At 32.2% G+C, this 20,775-nt stretch overlaps 1 protein-coding gene across 3 annotated transcripts in view; it reads right to left on the bottom strand.

Moving 5' to 3' along the window:
• Positions 1 to 20,775, bottom strand: part of LOC140448853 (Ig-like and fibronectin type-III domain-containing protein 2) — a 1,058,385-nt gene that overhangs the window by 921,735 nt on the left and 115,875 nt on the right. The window contains exon 1 of one of the 3 annotated variants that reach the window (XM_072541976.1): positions 4,096 to 4,202. The exons of the other annotated variants lie outside the window; for them this stretch is intronic. The gene's annotated coding sequence lies outside the window, so the exon portion shown is untranslated. Of the gene's footprint in view, positions 1 to 4,095; positions 4,203 to 20,775 lie in introns of those variants that run through there. 3 annotated transcript variants of the gene reach the window in all.

Genomic DNA, 20,775 nt, shown 5'->3' with positions numbered 1-20,775 from the left:
ACTTGCATTTGGAAAGGCAGCCGCTCCCCTTGTCTCGATGTTGGACACTTTGCCACAAAAAAAGCTGCCTTACCAAATCTATATTAGATAATTTTTTCACTGGATCCAATTTAATTGTGTATTTAAAAGAAAAAGGATATGGTGTTACAGAAACAAGAGAGAACAGAATACCACAAGATGTTCCACTTGTCAATAAAAAAAACTATGTCGAAACAAACTCGAGGTTATTTGGTTTCAGAAATTGACGAGGAAGATAATATTATGTTGACAAGATGGATGGATAACGCCGTTGTAACAATGGCATCAACTTCATATGATGTGCATCCTATTCAACAAGTAAAACGTTATTCACATTCTGAAAAAAAGTTGTCCAAATTCCTCGCCGACATGTTTTTGGAATGTATAACAAGTTTATGGGAGGCACTGATAGAATGGATGAGGATTTAACAAGATACCATATTAGTATTCGTATTAAGAAATGATATTGGTCTACACTTACACGATTAATTGATACTGCAGTGCAAAATTCGTGGATACTTTTAAGTGTTCAGGAAGACCGACAGCTAATTTGAATTTTCGACGTGAAATCGCGACTACTTACTTTACCAAATTCAGAAACCTTCCCATTAGACTTGGTAGACCAATAACTACCAAGTAGAAATAGTCTATCTTCTAACAGAATCTCTGACAACATTGGGTATTGTGGTATATTAACCGTATCATTTATTCCTAACAAAAAAAGAAGGCGGTGGGCAGGACAAGGGTGCTGCTCAGTAGGACGTACGCAGTATGAGAAATTCGATATTGGACTTTGCATGGAATGCTTTGCCATATTTCATAAAGAGAAAATCTTATAATATTTTTATAGTATTTTGACCTAGTATTGCCATAGGGTCATAGTTTGTAATGTCATATATTCGATAAACAAATAAAATTTAATAAGTTTTTCTACTTTTTTGTATTTTTCCAAAACCAAACTTAGAAAAACCACCAGTTTACCAAAAAATTAATTCAGGCTTTGATGGGTTAATTTAACTTTTACTATCAAGTACTACTTCGTCAAGTAGACACCAATCTATGTAACCATGGTGTATTTAATTTTATTATCACTGTTGATAATTTCCAGTTGTTATTCAACTCTGAATTAATAAATATGTATTTATTGTTATTTATTTATTATTATTTATTACTTTTCGCTTAGTAGACTTATATATTACTATATATATATATATATATATATATATATATATATATATATATATATATATATATATATATATAATACGGGTATTAGTCCTAGAGATTGGCTCAAATCAACATTTATTACATTACCAAAAAAACCTAATGCAAAGGAATGTAATGACCACCGTATAATTAGTCTAATGAGTCACACACTAAAAATATTCTTAAAAATTATCCATTTAAGAATTTTAAGAAAAGTGGAACAAGACATCACTAAAACCCAATTTGGATTTAGGAATGCCATGGGTACACGAGAGGCATTATTTCGATTTAACGTCCTCATGCAAAGATGTATGGATGTAAACCAACCACTCTTTGTTTGTTTTATTGATTAAAATAAGGCGTTCGATAAGGTCCGACACAACCGTCTTATACAGTTACTTAAAGATAAACACATTGACAAAAAAGACTTAAGAATAATAACTCCTCTCTACTTTAACCAAACAGCAAAAGTCAGAGTAGGCAAAGAACTTTCGGAGGAAGTAGAGATAAAAAGAGGCGTAAGGCAAGGTTGCATATTCTCCCCCTTATTGTTCAATCTATATTCGGAAGAAATAATTAAAAAATCACTCGAAAATGTAATAATTGGAATAAAAGTCAACGGCAGACCCATCAACAATATCAGATATGCCGATGATACTATACTAATTGCAGAGAATATACAAGATCTACAGACACTTTTAGATAATGCAGTAAATGCTAGTGAGGAAAGCGGAAAGCATTAAGCGTTATTAATGCTAATAAACAAAATTTATGACAATTTCCAAAACACAACAAGACATTTTAAACATAAGAGGGATTCCAATAGAAAAATTAAAAAAATACAGATATCTTGGTACAATTATTAATGAAAATAACGAGTATACCGAAGAAATAAAAATGAGAATTGGACAAGCTAGAGCAACATTTAATAAGATGAGAAAAGTATTATGCAGTAGAGACCAAAGTTTCCAACTCAAAATAAGAATATTACGTTCATATGTGTTTTCGGTGCTGCTGTATGGGGTGGAGGCCTGGACCTTAAAGAAAGAGGTGAGCGATCGACTTGAAGCATTCGAGATGTGGACCTACCGAAGAATATTAAAAATAAGTTGGGTAGACCGAATAACAAATGTTGAGGTCCTCAGAAAGATGACAAAGGAAATGGAAATCATGAATACGATTAAGATGAAAAAGTTACAATATCTCGGCCACGTTATGAGAGGGGAGAAATATGTGTTGCTACAAATCATAATGCAGGGAAAAATACAGGAAAAATGAAGTATTGGAAGAAGCCGCATCTCCTTGCTCAACAAAAGTGAAAATAGCTGTGATGATTACCAACCTCCTTAGAGGAGACGGTACCTAAAGAAGAAGACTTTTCGCTTAATTCCTTCTAGACTAAGTCAAACTCTAATAGGTTTTAATTGATTTTTTTATAATTTTAAATATTTAAATTTTCATTTTAAAATTAACTTTATAAATTTAACCTGCACATAACAACTTAGTTGTTTTCAATTTTAATTCTATAATGCTGAGGTCACTTGAGATTTGTTTCCACCTTCGTGACAAACTATTGCAGAGCTATTTCATTAGTTTAACCAAGCATTTATTGGCTTACTAAACCCTTTCAAATGTGATTATTTTAAATTTTAATGGGGTTTAAATCCTATCACAAAGGCGCTGGCCTTTTAATGTTTTTTATTGTGTTTTGGGTAAACAATTACTCTTTCATAAAATACTTATAATCTTCTATTTTTTATGTTTTTTATCTTTGTAATTATAAAAAAAATACATAAATACTATCAAGTTTTTTGAGAACCTACACTTGTTACCCTTTTGACCGAACTTTTTTATCACAATTGCAGCATTTAGGAAAACAGCAATGAAAAACAAAGTAGAAAAACTTGAGTACCTATATTATTGGTTATTTAATGACTTGTGAATGCTAAAAAATTGCGAGAAATCCCAACACTATAAAAAAGACTAATATAAACGGACTTATGCAAATGTGCATGGAATAATGCATATATAGGACAAGAGGACAATGAGAAGATTCATCGATATTTTTAACGTTTCAGATACTAAAAATTTGATTAAAAAAACAGAAAGATTATGCTATAAATTACTTTGTGACATATTATAGTAGTTGTAGTTAACTATATTTTCGGACTTTAAATATGGTTAACTGAGACTGAATTTTAAAAAATAATAATAATTTATTATTATTTCGAATTTAAAACTGTATTTTTATTTATTAAAAATAAAATAGCTATGTACATCATCAAAGTAGTAAAAGAAAGTCAAGGTAAATATATCTATAGTTTAAATGTCAAAAATAAAATTTTTGTATCCAATATAAAATGGAAATAAAATCTTTTTGTCATTTAAACTATAAATATATTTACCTTGACTTTCTTTTAAAGATGAAATAGAAAATAAATAAAAAACCACAAAAACGTAGCATCGGATCCATATAAGTCTCAAGTCTAGGTCCTTGGAGGAATGTAATTACAAAAAGAATTAAAAATGCCCTAGCATTTAGTATACATGACCGCTAATTAAGTATACACTAAAAAAGGACAGTGCACAAGATTAAATTAATAAAATTTTCAGTTTGTTTTGTTTTCAATGGTAAAATGAAAATTTATTTTAAAATTTTATTTTAAAAATTATTTTAATATGAATGTTCTTTTAATCTGTAATTCGAATCATAAAAAATACATAATTTATTTAATAATTTGTGATTTAATCCTCATATATTTGGAAAAACTGGAATGTCACCAAAACACAATTTTAGAACAATTTTAAAAAATACATAATTAGAAATTGTTATTCACTTTCGTCTGTAAAAAAATAAATGTCAGAACTAACCTCCGTTAAAATCCTTTTAAACAATTCACTGCACACAAACACTAGAACATCTTTGCGCACACCTAATAGATAAACGTACTGAGGCGACTTTGCGTATTATTCTTGTAGATATGTAACAACAGGCAAATGGGAATACTGTCAAGGCCATTTGCCTTCTTCATTACACAGCTGATACAAATGTTGCTTAATAAGGAGTGTCCTAAGGTTAAATTTGCTTTAAATATAATCGGTATGGTTTTTATAGAATATAGATTAGTTTCTTATGGTGTGTGAGTTGTTAATAATAATTTCCGGGTATTAGCAGACAATTGGGAGACTAAAAAATAGTAAACTTTTGCTGTTATTGTGAAAATTATTTATTTATTTATTAAAACAAAATTTAAAATTGTTTTTTAAAGCCGTATACAGGGCAATTCAATGTATTTCATGTGACCTTTTAGGATGTCCAAGAAAATTACCGCCAACAACCCATCCAGCTATTTAAAAACATTAAAGTTCACTTTTATTCCATTGGAAAAAGGTGATAGTGTTAATATTATAATTTTAAATAAATGCAAAAATCAATACATAGTAAATAATATTTTTTTGTTATCCACATTGTCATCACTGAAAACAGAATAACAACTCAACCAATATATTAAAATGGTATTCTCAGTATGATTTGAAATGCATTTCTGGGTTGACATTATTACTGAATAATCATGATATCATCTTTAACTTAAGAATACTTAAAGAAACACACTTACCACAAAAATACTGACAGCATGTCATTGGTCTTTAAAAAGATCCCTAAATTTGATCATGACAGTAAAATTTACTTGTTGAAAACCCAGGAAAAAATTTAATATATGACCACACAGGTTACTCTTAGTTTACTCTCAATATGCGACTGTTAGATGATTATCAATTATAAAGGATGGGAAATAAAAATATTCTTAAACAAATAAGGTGTGAATTAAAGAGATTGAGAGGGAAAGACGAAGAAGTAATCGCAATTCCGACTATTAAAACAAAAAGACGCATATGTAATTCATATCCTCGTGCTAAGGACTGAAAATCAAAATATTTTTGTAAAATGTTTAAAAATAGCGTGTGTCTGCAACATCTAAATACATTATATTTCTATAAATATATCATATTGTCCCACCATACTGGTGGAACGAGTGGCTTAAACATCTGAGGGCAAATTGCATGAGAGTAAGAAGGGGGTACAAGAGGTTAAGAAGAGTGCAAGCAGGAAATTTTGAAGAGAAAATAAATGAATTGAAGCGAATGCGAAATGACTACAGAAATAGGATAAGAAGATCTAAGAGAAAAATATGGAGTAACCTGCTTCAGAATCGCGAAAGGGGTTAGCTGGAGGCAGGGCTTCAAGATTGTGTGTACTGAATTAAAGGGGAAAAAGATGCCCTGCCTGAGGAGGGAAAACAAGGTTTGATACGGGAGCTCTTTCTTCAGGTGGAGTATAGGCGTGAAAGGGTTATTGGTTTCGTAGAGGCGGAACCCCTTACTAAATTGGAACTCGGCGGGGCTGTAGGACGTATAAAGATTCTAAAGTCATTTGGCGTAGACGGAGTCAAGCCGAAATCGGTAAGGCTCATCGCACTAAGATACCTACATGTTTTCCTGAGAAACTAACTGCTAGAACAACAGCAAGAAAGAACCAATCATTATCAAGAAAGGGGGAGGGGAAAACGAATGTGGCAGTTTTCAAAGGTAGCCGGGACATATCCTCTCTTCGCGTTATAGTGGAAGAGATGGAGGTTGTACCGGTTAAATTGGTTAAGTATCTCTGAGTCTGGTTGTCAAACTCCTTTACTGCTTTTATTAACTACAAGAAAGGCTTTAACTCAGTGTCGCATGAAGGGTTTATAGATATATTAAGAATATATAAATTTACCCCTTTATTGCATGAATTTTTGTTTTTTTTTCATAAATAAATTCTCAGATAAGAATTTTAATTCTATTTTTACGTAACAATATTGAAAAAAATCTAGGTACGAGGAAAACTTTATTGACAAAAAAAATTTTTGGTGCCAAATATGGAACATCCTGCAACAATGTAATATTAAAGTCAAACTATTTTGAAGCTACAGTATACACTATACAGTATGAAACTGCAAGTCTGAGTCTGGTTGTCAGAAGCACTGAGGTTCGAAGTACGATGTCCAAAAGACGATGGAACAGGCGAATGAAAGTTTGAAGGCGTTGGTACGGCTAATGCCGAATATTGGACCCCAGGTAACACCAAAAAAAAAGCTAAATGTAGTTTTTCAGTCTATGGTGATCTAAGTTACCCTCGTGTGGTGCAGCGTGCTTAACACTACAAAATACGCCAAGCTAATGGATACTTTGCCAAATAAGGCTCTGTATGTCATTGGAGCGGTGATACCGATCGGCTTGTTGTGCACATAGGTGGTGGAAATGTAGGTTCAGGAAACTGGACTACTTCCTGACGCAGTTTTTAAACAAACATACGAACGGTAGTTTTTGTACCTTCACAAATAAGACAGGCAAATCTGCCTTGGCGAATTGTACTGTTTGTGGGGTGCTGGACACTCCCACCAACCTTTTCAACTTCCTGAGGTGGGCAAATTAGAAAGGAAAGTTCAAGAGGGAATGGGTTTTAGGCTGGGTGTAAGAAACATGGTAAACATAATGATGAGAGAAGAGATAGAATGGATAGTAGTGCACTGTCTGATCTCTGGGGTGATGAAGGGGAGGAAAGTAAACCAGGGACCTGAAATCTTGTTTCTTTTTTTAAGAGCCAAGAACCTGAGAGAAGTATCAAAATTAGTTTATAGCCTAATGGAAATATTTTCGTTCCTTTGTTTTCTTTTGGTAATAGGCAGTTCTTAAATTTTTTTTGTGATTTATGGTGGTAGGTATGGTTAGTTGTAAGTTTCGCTTCATATATAATAGTTATTCTTTTTTTACGGTGACGGTTAATATAAGATGAATTTTAGTTTTTTATTGAGTGCTTAAGATCACTACTTTGAAACGATGGTTAAAGCTTTAGACTAAACACGATTAATCCAGCACTACCCTGTGGTCATCTGATGTAGTGATTCGGTCGGAAGATACCAGGGTATCTTGCTCCGAGACATTAGATGTCGAAAGACACCCACCGCCTCCTGTCAAAATTGAATGGATACCTTCTTAGACTCTTACTGGAGTCTGGCAATACGACAATTAAAAAAAATGAGAATTGACATTTTTTATTTTATATTTTAGTACTACCGATTGTATCAAAATAAATGATTTTTATTCAAGGATTTGTTTATTTTCAATTTATCTTATTTTTATAAATTTAATTTTTACTTATGTACTTGTTATAGAAAATAAAACTCCTCCATATATTATAATATATCACACTTCAAAAAACACATAAAATGTAAAATTAAAAAATTAAGGTCTAATAGACCACATTTACTAAGGCTACAACAAAAATCAGTCGCAATACTGTAGGGTTAAGGTATATAGATAAATCTTTTTAGTGCAGTTTGTATTCGTTATTCCACGCGTATTTGTATGATATTTGTCGATTTAACTACCTTTAAAATAAAATTGATCTTCACTTTTATTGAATGATCTTGAACTTTCACTTAAATTAACGTTTTCTTATTCATAGGATGTATTCTTTATTCTTTCTCCTTGGTGGCTGATTTTTGTTTTAGATAAAGTAGATTTGGTACTTTACTTGTTTTAAACGGTATTGTAATGTCTTATTTATTTATTAATCTTTTACAATCCTTGATAAATTTACCATCCACGGAAGGGTAGAAGGCAAAATAAGTCGCGGTAGTGTTCTCACACGATACACGTACCATAATTGTTGCTACTATTGGCGCTTCACTGTTAGAATTTACTAGAATGGCGGAAGATAGAGAGGAAGGGAGGAACACTGGAAAAATCAGTAAATATTTTTTCATGATATCACGATACCTGCATCAGGTTAATAACCAAAAATAATATATATTATGATATTGTTATTTTCGTCATATAATGTTATAGAGGATATAAGCAGGGATTTGTCTCTTCCCCTAAAACTACGTCTAGTTAAATGCTACATTTTTCCGATCTTACTGTATGGTGTGGAGGCCTGGACGCTGACGGAGACGCTCACGAGAAAACTAGAAGCATTTGAAATGTGGGTGTACCGACGCATTCTTCGTATATCCTGGACCGAACATGTCATCAACATAGAGGTAATCCAAAGAATCGGAAAGGAGAAAGAAATCGTGAATACAATTAAACAAAGAAAGCTTGAATATCTAGGCCACATATTGAGACACGATAAGTACCGTCTACTGCAATTGATTGTCCAGGGAAAAATAGACAGTAAGCGAGGGCCAGGCAGGAGAAGACACTCGTGGCTCCAAAATCTGAGGAAGTGGTTCGGGCTCATATCGGTCGAACTATTCAGAAGCGCCGCAAACAAGATCAGAATTGCCATGTTAATAGCCAACGTTCGCAACGGACAGGGCACTTGAAGAAGAAGAATGTTATAGAATCTCGTTCTGTTGTACTGTTACATGTTTTCTATTCTGTAAAATTCGTTTTTTAGTAAACGACCAAGCATTTTCACTTTTTACTCAAATATTTTAACAAATGGTTCTTCTGTGTTTTTTGTTGCAATTTCTGTATGGTTTGGTTTCATATTCAGAATCTTATTTGAGCTTAAAAAGGGTAATATTTTATTAAATTCTGTCTGTATGTTACGTTTTATCCCACATATAGTTAGGCTGTACAGCTTAACACATCATCTACACATCTCTAACATAATGTGATTTACTAATTTTGTTTAAAATTATCATTTGTTTCAAATTAACAAATATATGTGTTAATAATGGAAGTAGAGCACAGCCAAAATAAAAATTTTGTTTGCGGACATTATTATTTAACTAAAAATACCTATTGTCAGTTATATGAAACGTTTATAAATAATACATTTATATCAAAACTAACTAAACATTATATTTATTAAATTCAATGTTTGTTAGCGTATCCAAATAATTTTAGCGTTGTGTAAATGTTGTTTTTAAATGGGTTAAAACCACAATATTGATTGTAATAAAAACTACATTTTGCATTAGTTTTGATTTTCCATATCCAATCTGGAAAGGGTTTTTAAAAAGGATTATTATAAACCGATGAGTTATTTTAAGCTTATAGTGATCTGGGATCTTTTCTGTAGACGTTGATGGCATACCATATATCCTCCTTTGTGACTAACACATCCAAAGAAGGTAGTGAGTTGTTTTGAATTTGATTTTCTTTTTTTTTATTTGACATCAATATAATGTTCCCGTTATTACAATCTAGTCCGTAAGACCAGTAAACAATTTAATTCTAGCTATATATCTAGCTATATATCAGAAACTATTCATGTTATAACTTTAGCAGAAAAAACTCCTTAGTAAAAGTGGCCAAAAGAAATCGCTGGAAGTAACTTTCAAGTTTCTGGGTTAATCGCTAGGGGGCGTAACCTGTGAAGAAAACTTTGAAAACCAGTTTTTTGGGAAATATTCCCAATTATACCAAGTGTTAAATAAGTAAACTAGAAAGAGGCCTAAATTCTGCACAAAGTTGTTCAAGTACTCTTTTTTATTTTTTCAAATAAAAAGTGGAGGAGAGTGGGAAAGTATTTATGGATAAATACCTATGACTTTGGTTTGATTCAACCGATTTTAACGAAATTAGTGTCATTAAAATAAGTCTGGATGAATTAACTTACATCTCCTACAAAATATGCACGATTTATCTTGTGAAACGTGTCCTGCGCACTTTTCCAGACGAGTTCGAGATTATTTGTATGCAAGTTATCCAAATAAATGGATTGGAAGGGGAAGTATGTTTTCATGGCCAGCTAGATCTCCAGACGCTTGGTGTACCAAAATCGATCAACCACGCGAGACGACATGAAACAGCGCATTATAAACGCAATAAATAGTATATCAACAGCTGAGATTGAAGCAGCTGTTATGTCTACGCGCGAAAGATTACATCTTTGTGTGGACAACGATGGAAAACAATTTGAACATTTAATTTTATTGATCGAGATATTTGTATTATCTTTCACATATTTAATTTTAAGTTATAATAAAGGTTCAAGAGTCAATACTATACTACTATATTTATGTTTATGCGTTTTTATTCATATCTCAAGTTCGACAACAGCTGTCAACATGCGGTTTGCGCCATTTTGTTACGAATTGATCTCCAGTTCCATTATAATTTACAATAAATAGGTGTTTCCATTAAACGTTTTGAAGAAAAACAAATTTTATTTTTTTCTATTCGAAAGTTCCCCTTTACCCATGACAAATAAAAATGCAATTTTTTTATAGTAGATATAAATTAAATCATCCAGACTCTTTCTAATGACACTAATTTCGTTAAAATCGGTTGATGCAAACCAAAGTTATAGGTATTTATCCACAAATACTTTCCCACTCTCCCCCAACCTTTATTTGAAAAAATAAAAAAAAAATAATTGAACAACTTTGTGCTGAATTTAGACCTCTTTCTAGTTTACTTGTTTAAAACTTGGTATAATTGGGCATATTTCACAAAAAAATGGTTTTCAAATTTTTCTTCACAGGGTACGCCCCCTAGCGGTTAACCCAGAAACTTCAAAGTTATTTCCAGCGATTTCTCTTGGCCACTTTTACTAAGGAATTTTTTCTCCTAAAGTTATAACATGACTAGTTTCTGATATATAGCCGAGAGATCGGCTTGTTGGACCATCCGGTACAATGTACACGTTACACCGCACCTTTTCGCACTTTAGTTTAACACTCACTCTGCCGGATCAAGTAGTTTTGTTTGTTTAAGTCGTCTAATCACGTTAGTATTGTCTAAGAGTTGACAAAACTCTAGATTTACGGGCTGATATAGTCTTTTTTCATTGCTCTTAGCTTGTTTTTTTATTACCCCACTAACGGTTTTCATATTAAAGTCTTTATGGAGGCTATCGTTAAGAACATACCAGGTCGCATCGACTATGCCTTGTAGTATTTTGTTCTGAAACCTTTGTATGACACTATTATTGTTTGCGCTGGTACATTCCCATAATTGGATACCGTAATTCCACATCGTTTTGAGAATTTTTTGATTGATTAGGAGCTTATTATATATTGATAAGGTTAAATATCGACCCAATAACAAATACATTTTTTTGTATTTTATTTTGAGTTCCTCTTGCTTGTTCTTAACGTGTGTTTTACATCTCAATTTAGCGTCCAGTGTAATACCCAGGTATTTAACGGTGTTGACATAGGAAACTGTATGATGAGTGGTATATATGGGTTTGTGCTCAGACGGGTCTCAGTACACTTCCCTGTGGTACCACTGCACTAATTTTTTTTTAGTTTAGAATAAGCATGTTCCTTCTTAATTCTTATATATTTCTGTGACAAATATAAAATTAAGATCTTTGAGCATTGGATAAGAATTATGCACCAATCCTTCGTACCAGACCTTGTCAACCAAATATTTTTGTCTTCGAGTGATCTTTCGATCTCACCCGTTAACCGATAGACTGAATTAATTGTAGAGTGCTAATTTCGTAATCCGAATTGGCAATCAGGGATGAGTCGTCTTTTGTGGACGATAGGTTTCAGCCTCTTGAGCACGAGATTTTTGAACTGTTTTGACACAATCAATACCAAGAATATTGTCACACACAACGTCATATCATGTTGCGGTTTGTTTGGTTCTATTATCATGATGATCTCACCTATCTTCCATAGTTGTTAAATATAATTTAAATGAAACGATGTGTTAATTAGATTGGTAAGTTTAACTAGGGCCTTTCTAAGTAGCTCCATAAGGACCTGCCCAGTTATGAGAACGTAGCCGGAAGGCTTTTGAGATTAACCCTCATGTCGATTTATTTTTAACCTCTTTTGGTGTTGTTAGAGGAATAATTACATCATCTAGTCGAACAACTTCTGCAAGAGATTAATTCTCTTCTATATATGGTTGGAAAACACTTTCGACTTTGAAAATACTTATGCGTTTTTCTCGTTATTTTTCATCCAATCTCCTTGTTTATTTCTGATAGACGACGTTTGCATAATAAGTGCTATCTGTAAATTCTTGGTGGTTTTCCATAGCGACTATTGAGTACTAGAATCATTTACCAAATGTTTCAGAAATTTCCTTATGCTTTCATTCTGAAGTTGCCTAATCTCCCTCTTCAGTTCTGATGCAAGTTAGTTTACTTTTGTTTTGTCTTGTAGTGCTCTGGTCAGTTGCCATTTGTTTATTGCTCTTCTTTTTTTATACACTAATTTCAAGATCTACTTAGGGTAGTTTTTTCCCTTTAATCTTCTTGGTAGTGCAGAGGTATCTTCCCAAACCGCTTATTGAATATCGATATTGAACTTTTTCATTCACAGGGATGTTAGGCTTTTGAATGACGTTTTTACTAATAGTTAATATAATAAGAGTATGATCCGAGTTCATTTCTAAGTTCTACCTTATGTGTGCATAGTTGCTCGACACATTCTTAATGATGTAAATGTATATTAAATCAGGAATTTTCATATGATCTGTGTATTTGTTTCACCATATTGTGTTTTTGAGATATCCTGGTGATCTGTTCGCCTCATTCAGTAATTTTTGTACTTTTTCTTTAATTTTGCGTTGCTTGCCAATTTAATTCTCAAGTATTTTATTTCCATCACGTGTTCTATTATTTTGTTGTTTACAACTAGTTGTTTTTTTAATTACATTCACGTGGTCGGCAACTATGGCCAAGCACGTGGTATAGTAGCATATTAGTATCATAAGTTATGTCAAATTAAAATATTTTGGGCTTTATGGTACAATAATATTTTTCTCAAAACCAAAAGAAAGGCTTTTCTGTTGAGATTGCTTTATAATTTTCATTTATAGCTGTAAGCAATTCTTTATTCTTTGTTGTTATGAGTCTTAAACTACATTTTGTGTATTTTGTGTTAAAAAATCTCTTATTATGATGAACCGAAGTGCCGTGTATCTTTGAGCTTCTTCACTGATCTTTAGTGTATTGTATTGTAGAGTGGAGGGGAGATATAGGCCAATAACTGCCAGGTCATAGTTTTTGGTCCTAACGTTTACCAACGTTTCTGAATACATTAAGCTTTAAATTTAACTTGTTTGTTATGCTGAAGATTATAATCGCACTATCCCCACTTGCATTATTTTTATGCTCATATTTTTAAGTATATCGCCTTATAAGCAATGTGTTCTGGGAAAGGCCAGAGGGAAGAAGGTCTGTAGAGCGGCCTAGAAAAAGGTGGAAAGATGCAGTCAAAGAAGATCTAGAGAAAATGGGAATGCGACAATGGGAATTACTGGAATAGGACCGACAAACATGGAAGGCAATAGTAAACGCGGCAAAGACTCACGAAAAGTTGTAGCGCCATTGATGATGATGATAATATTTTTAAGCTCATACCATATTTTTTAAGCTTTAACCTCTTACAGCCTGTATGGTGTAATACACTTTATATTCCTTAAATCTAATGAAAGCATTTGGCAGAGTAAACATAAAAACTATTTAAAACATCTACCAAAATAACAAAATGGAAGTCAGAAGAGATGGACAACTTACAGAATCTATAGAAATAGGAAGCGGAATAAGACAAGGGGATTCACTGAGCCCATGCTCTTAAATTTAATCATGGATAAAATCATCAAAAGCGTTAACAAAGGTAGGGGATAAAGAATGAGAAACAAAAAGTGAAATACTCTGCAATGAGTCCGCAGACGACGAAATATTGATATACTAATATGAAGATAGTCTGCAAAGACTGGTCTATAGATTTAACATAAGAGAAAAAGAATTTAATATGGCAGTTTCATCTCAGAAAACTAAAACAATAGTAATCAGCAAAGAACCAATTAGTAAAATACAAATTGATGGCATCGATATTGAACATATAAGGGTAATAAAATATTGAAGAAGAGGAATTACACTGTCCAACTATAAAGATCTGGACAAAGAAGTGAGAAATCAAGTACAAAAAGCAAATAGACTGACATGTTGCTTTAATAACAGTATATGGCTAAACAGACACATTCACACTGAGACAAAGAAGAGAATTTTTAAAGCCAGTGTAAGACCAATAATGACATAATATGCCTCAGAAACAAGACCCGACACAGCCACAACACAAAGGCTACTGAAAACGGCAGAGATGAGACTACTGAGAAGAATTACAGAAAATAAGCTGAGAAATCTTTGTAGACTTCCTACAAAAGTTCTACATGTTGAAATAAATTTTGTTGTCCGATATTTTGTTGAGCGTTGTATATAAATATTATAAAGAAATTTCTCAATTAAAAAAACAAATACACTTTTTAGATTTTACTTAACAGATTTAACAAGATCTCGACTTTTTTCTTTTCTCTCATAACCCGACATTGCTTTCTATTTAGTTCAAGGTTCAAGTATATTTGTCCACTTCACTTTTTTATCCATACCGCAAAAAGATTTCACTAACGTTTCGTTCTTAATAACAGATATTTTACAACCTATTTGCAACAAAATATACGTCATTATTATTTGATGTGCTTTACAAAACATAAAGCAAATAAATTGATCGTAACGTAAAAATACGAATTTAGTTATTATTTAATAAGAATGTTTGATTAATACGACATCTTTTACATAATACAGCTAGTGTAATAATTTACAGTTTTGACGATTATTATTAGGTAAATCAGTTAAACTAGGATTCAATATGAAACTGGTTGTATCCCGAGAATCCAGTACCTCCTTGTTTGCCTTTACAACAAAGCAAACGACGCGACGAGCGAATACTTATTTGGGAAAGAAAACTCCTAAGGAATATCTTTGGTGCTGTGCTTCATGAGACGGCAGGATAATTTAGGATAAGAAATAACAACCTCAAAGAACTATATCCAGAGGCTAACATAATAAAACATATTAAGTGCAGAAGACTCCAGTACGCTGGACACCTCAGAAGTCATTTTGATGTAAGAATAGTAAGGCTGGTATAGGAAGGAGTCCTAACTGGAAAAATATTACTGATAGGCTTTACTCCGGTGTGGCGAGATAATATATTAAGAGACCACATTAAAGTTATAGGCGTGAAGAAATGGATGAATATTGCTAAAGATAGAGAGAAATGGAGGCATGTTGATAAGTCAGCCAAAACCCATATAGGGTTGTTACGCCACGGCGTAAGTAACTAAGTGTAATTTATACTCAGATGTCATTTCACATTTGCATTGACTAGGGTATGTCGCTTGAAATGTGGTGCTACCGACGTATCTTTAGGGTCTCATATATACCCCACAAAAGTAACGTAAATATTCTCCAGAGGCTAAGAAAAGACAAAGAAATTAGTAATCATAAAAAATAGAAAATTAGCTCACTTCGGCCACATCATGCGTAATGATAAATACCGACTTCTACAGTTGATTCTACAAAGCAAGATTGAGAGTAAGAGACGCCCTGGACTTACACGTATATCCTGGCTGCCCAATCTTAAGAAGTGAACTGGTTTAACGTCAACTGATCCATTTCGAGCTGCTGTGAATAAAATGGGTCAATGTGGTCGCCAATATAGCTAAAATAAGGGTATGACGAAAACAAAAGTAATTGAAATGATTTTCCATTCATGTTTCCGTAATCAAATAGATGATAATCGAAAAAAGAAAACTGAGATGCAAATGTCATCAGTATAGAGTACTAGTTGATAAAACTAGATTAAATGATGCCACACAAAAATTAAAAAGAGAAATTCAAAAAATTAAAAACGAATCGGTTAGCATCTACCTAAGTGAACTATCAAATGATATCGCTCCTAAGTATTCATTGTAGAAGACTACCAAACGAATAAAAAGGCCAATCTTACAGAATCCACCAATTAGAAATACTAATGGTAGGTGGGCCAGAAGCAATATACAAAAGACCAACAGGTTTGCTGACCACCTAGAAAATACTTTTCAACCAAATGAAGAACAATAGTTAACTGGGAGCTCCCTTATCAAGATGAAATGGAAATTAGCCCTGTAACTACAAAAGAAATATATTTGGAAATAAAAGAAAACATAAATCCAAAGAAAGCTCCTGGATTTGATCTAATTACTGGGTAAGTGTTAAAGCAACTTCCAAGGAAAGCTATAATAAAATTAACACTTTATAAAAACGCTTCCTTTAGGCTAAAATTATAATGACACTAAAACCAGGAAAACCTCCACAAGAAGAGGTTTTCCTGGTTTTAGTGTCAATATATTTCCTCCGCCTATTTTACTGTTACCTGTCATGTCTAAATTATAAGAAAAATTACTCTCGAAGAGACTAAAACCGATTATAGAGGAAAAAAATCTAAATCCTAATCATCAGTTTGGGTTTGGAGCAAGCCACTCAACGATAGATCAGGTGCATAGAATAACAGATGTAGTTGAAAAAGCTCTAGAAGAAGGAAAAGTCTGTTCCGCAATTTTCCTCGATGTAACGCAGGCTTTTGACAAAGTGTTGCATGACGGATTATATCATAAAATGAGATGAGATGCTACTTACCAAAACAATATTCTGAACTACTAGAATATAATAGATATATATATATATATATATATATATATATATATATTAGACGTATATTTTCGAGTTAAATATGAGGAAGAATATTCAGAATTAAGAGAAGTTAAAGCTGGAGTTCCACAAGGAAGTGTCCTGGGGCCAGTGCTATACCTGCTCTATACCAGCGATATTCCATCATTAGAACCTAACACAATTGCGAAATTTGCAGACGACACATGCATTCTAGCAGTCGGACAAAACCACGAGGATGCAGCAACCATGCTACAGAACTCTGTTGAACAAAATGTGTTGAACACATCTGGACCAGGCGATGGCATATCAAACTCAATGAAACAAAATTTGTTCATGTCAATTTTACTAACAAAAGAGAGCAACATATCCCATTTAGTATAAATAGAAACCAAATACCTTATGCAAATACGGCAAAATATTTGGGTATGACATAAGATTCCAAGCTACGTTGGAAAGCACATAATAAGAAAAAAAAGAAGGAATTAGAAATTAAGTTCAGAAAGATGTACTGGTTGATGGGAAAAAAATTCACTCTATCTACTTATAACAAATTGTTAGTGTATAAGCAAGTTCTTAAACCGATATGGACATATGGAATACAGCTATGGGACTGTACAAGAGAAAGTAACATCCAAATTATACAACGATATCAGAATAAATTATTAAGGAACATCGTTAACGCTCCATGGTACTTCAGAAACTGTGATCTTCATCCAGACCTTCAGATGGATACGGTTATCCAGACAATAAGTAAGCTTGCTGAGAGTCATGAACAAAGGTTCTTCAACCACGTGAATGTCGAGGCCATCAAACTCCTAGACAATGCCAACCAGATAAGAAGACTTAATAGAACGAATCCATTTGAGTTAGTGCTATAAGTGAGTGAAAGTGAAAAAGCAGAGCAAAGTGTGGCTAAAGTGTACACGTTAGCTAGTAATACTATAATGTATTAGAACCTAAGAACATTGCTGAATGTAACCTTAGAAAAGTTTTTCGTAATATTTTGTATATAGAACTAACTTGCTTATTCATCATAGTGTAATGATCAGATAGCAATAATCATAAGATTCGTGTTGGAGTTTTATTAAATAAAAAAAATTCATGTTTCTGTGTAAAAAACTTTAAAATTAATTAGATATCTAACCTAACTTTACTTCAGCGGTTGGGACGATATGTTATATATTGAAATATTCTCCCTCGAATCTAGATGTCCTCCAGAAAATTTAAAACCGGTTTCAATTTATAAAAAGTTAATTTTCTGATCTCCGAAGATATTTCGGAGGAATGTTATTACAAGTTTTGGATTCTTGGAAGATTTAAAGGTAAGGAGTGGAGTATTGAGTTGGTAGATGCGCTTAAAAGGAGAAGACTACAAATTGCTTGCTTCAAAAGACGAGGTAGAAAGGACAAAGGGCGAAAGAACTAGTAGGATACAAATTGTGGTATGTACGGAGAAGTAACACTAGGAATGAAGGAGGAGACTTCTGTTTTAGAGAAAAATGATTAAGTGAAATTTTTGATCTTAAAAAGTCTAAATAGTCTCTCTAAATTAAAATACATGAACAATTCACCGAGATAATTACAAAAAACCCTTTATTGTTACAGTAATTTATAAATGTTGATAACTTTTTTTGCATAACGATGTATTATAACTACTTGAAATTGTTGCAATTAATGAGTTATTAAAGTGTGCTAAATTTCAGAATTTAAGTTATTTAATTTATTTATCTTGGAGAGCGATTATTTAAATAGTTGTCCATGCCCCAGCAGTGACTCTAGAAGTATTAAATAGATTACAAACGATTCCCTGAGGCTTTAGTTTTAAGATATATTAAAGAAACTTAAATATTTTATTAAATTTGTTATGAAAAAAAAACCGTTTGAAAAGAGGCTGACTTTTTAACTTAAAAACTTTGATATTATTTACGTCAAGCACTTTGTATGTAGACTCACTTTAAAGCTGATAAAACAGCACATTTTTTTTTAACTTTTTATGATCAAAGGGAACCAAAATATATTGTTTTGAAATCATATTTCCATTGTTTATTCACCTAAAGAGCTGAAAATTGAATAGATTATAAATTTAGATCTAGATTTTGTAATCATATTTATAAATGTCACATGCAGAGAATGTGCAAAGAGTTATAATCCGTTAAAGTGATAATACTCGTAAAATACCGCCACCTTAAAGTGGAGGGGAGAAATTTCAGAGCTCCGTTTTTTTTAAATGGAATTTTAAATATACGCGTGATAGAAAAACTTGCAATATCTCGGCTTATATGATCCGCAGAACATTACTACCCGAGCATGGAGTAGCTCGGGAAAATAATGAGAACTAAGTTACTTTTACCTCTCGGAAAAATCGTATAATTCCAGAAAAAATTATTAAAATTAATTTTTTTCGTAAAAAAATTATTGAATTTTACTATTATTTTGTTATAAATATTTAAATTTTAATAACTAATAGTTATTTAACCAACAAGTGTATTAATAAGGGCGATTAACAATTGAGATATTTTAACGCGTGAGCGAAGCGAGCGCGTTAATGTTCGAAATTGTTAATCGCCATTTTAATTCACGAGTTCGTTACAAAACTTTTCCGTCGACCAAACTTTTCAAAAATAAAAATATCTTAGTTTAAATTTTTATTTACTTAACGATAAATAATGACATACAATGACAGACAGTACTTACAGCGGCTATGTCATTTTATATATATAGGTTTGGTTGCCTACACCACAGGTCACTGCCAATCACAGAGCGTTAAATGTGGTTAAATTAATTTATACAAGCAATGTATGTTGTGTTGCCTATAATAAAATCGTTCATTAATAGAAAATCATTCATTAATAGGGGTCATTAATCAATGATTTTGAAATGGTCGACGGAAATGTACATTTAATTTACGACTGACCTGGAAACAACATATATTAAAATTAAAAGGTAAAGCGTACAAAAAATATTATCAAAATTCTTTGGCACTATCATTGAAATGCAGATGAAAATTCCCTTCTTAAGATTTACCGATCTCTTATTTACTCCAAACTGGATTACGGTTCTTAAATATACATCAGTGCTTTTAAAACACATCTTAGATTTCCGACCTACCACCTTAGAAAACCTATATTGAGAAGCAAATGAACCCCCTCTTCGAATTAGACAGAAACAGCTACTACTCTCATGACCTGAAAATGTTGAAACTATTTTACCTTAAAATTGAAGCCCCAAGCGCACCTGCGAAATATATTTAGAGTCACTGTCTGGGCGCTAGAGGCTCTGGGCAAGTACAGATGTTTAAATAACCAATCTTCGGGATAAACAGATTGAATAACTTACAAACTATTTGAATAATTCTAAAATATAGCACACTTAATTGCCATAATTTCAAGTAGTTATATTACATGTTATTGTGCAAAAAACAAAGTTAATAACATTTATACTTTACTACAAAAATAAGGGTTTTTTGTCCCCTGTTTGGGAAATCACCCCAAATGTGCTACCCCAAAATCTCTTGTTTTGTTGTAGAATCCAAATAGATAAATAAAAAATACATCCTCCTTTTAAACTTTTCTTATTCTGCATTTTATATATCTTCTACATCTAAAAATATAATTATCAACAAGGTTTATTTCCCCAAAATCTTGGTACAATTACCAATAAAACACATCCGTTGTAAATTTTAATGTTGCTAATTATTTTTAATCGCATTAAATATTTGGCCATTGCATAATTATTTGGTGTAAAATAATTATATATACCAATAACGATTACTGTCTACTGAAAATATTTTTATAATCTATGATAAAAACGAGGAGATGGTCAAAAGTTCTCGGGTCTTCCGAAGATTTGTAAAGATTTATACTTAAATAAAAAATATTTTAATCACAAAATGATTTGGAATTTATTTGCCAAATCCCATTCTTAGACATCAAAAACATTTGATTGAAGGAAGTATGCCAGTTTTCTTAAGCATTGTTGTTAACCAAAAACTTTTTTAACTTCTACATAATGTTTTAATTAATACTATTTTTCGTCTGGCGTATCTTCCTCTAATAAAAACTTGAATTGAGTATAATAATATTATTAATGTTTATACCTTATAT

Source organism: Diabrotica undecimpunctata, chromosome 1 (genome assembly GCF_040954645.1).
Source record: "Diabrotica undecimpunctata isolate CICGRU chromosome 1, icDiaUnde3, whole genome shotgun sequence".
NCBI lineage: Eukaryota > Metazoa > Arthropoda > Insecta > Coleoptera > Chrysomelidae > Diabrotica > Diabrotica undecimpunctata.
The sequence above is the reverse complement of the archived record's forward strand: the minus strand, read 5'-3'. Positions and strand labels throughout refer to the sequence as shown.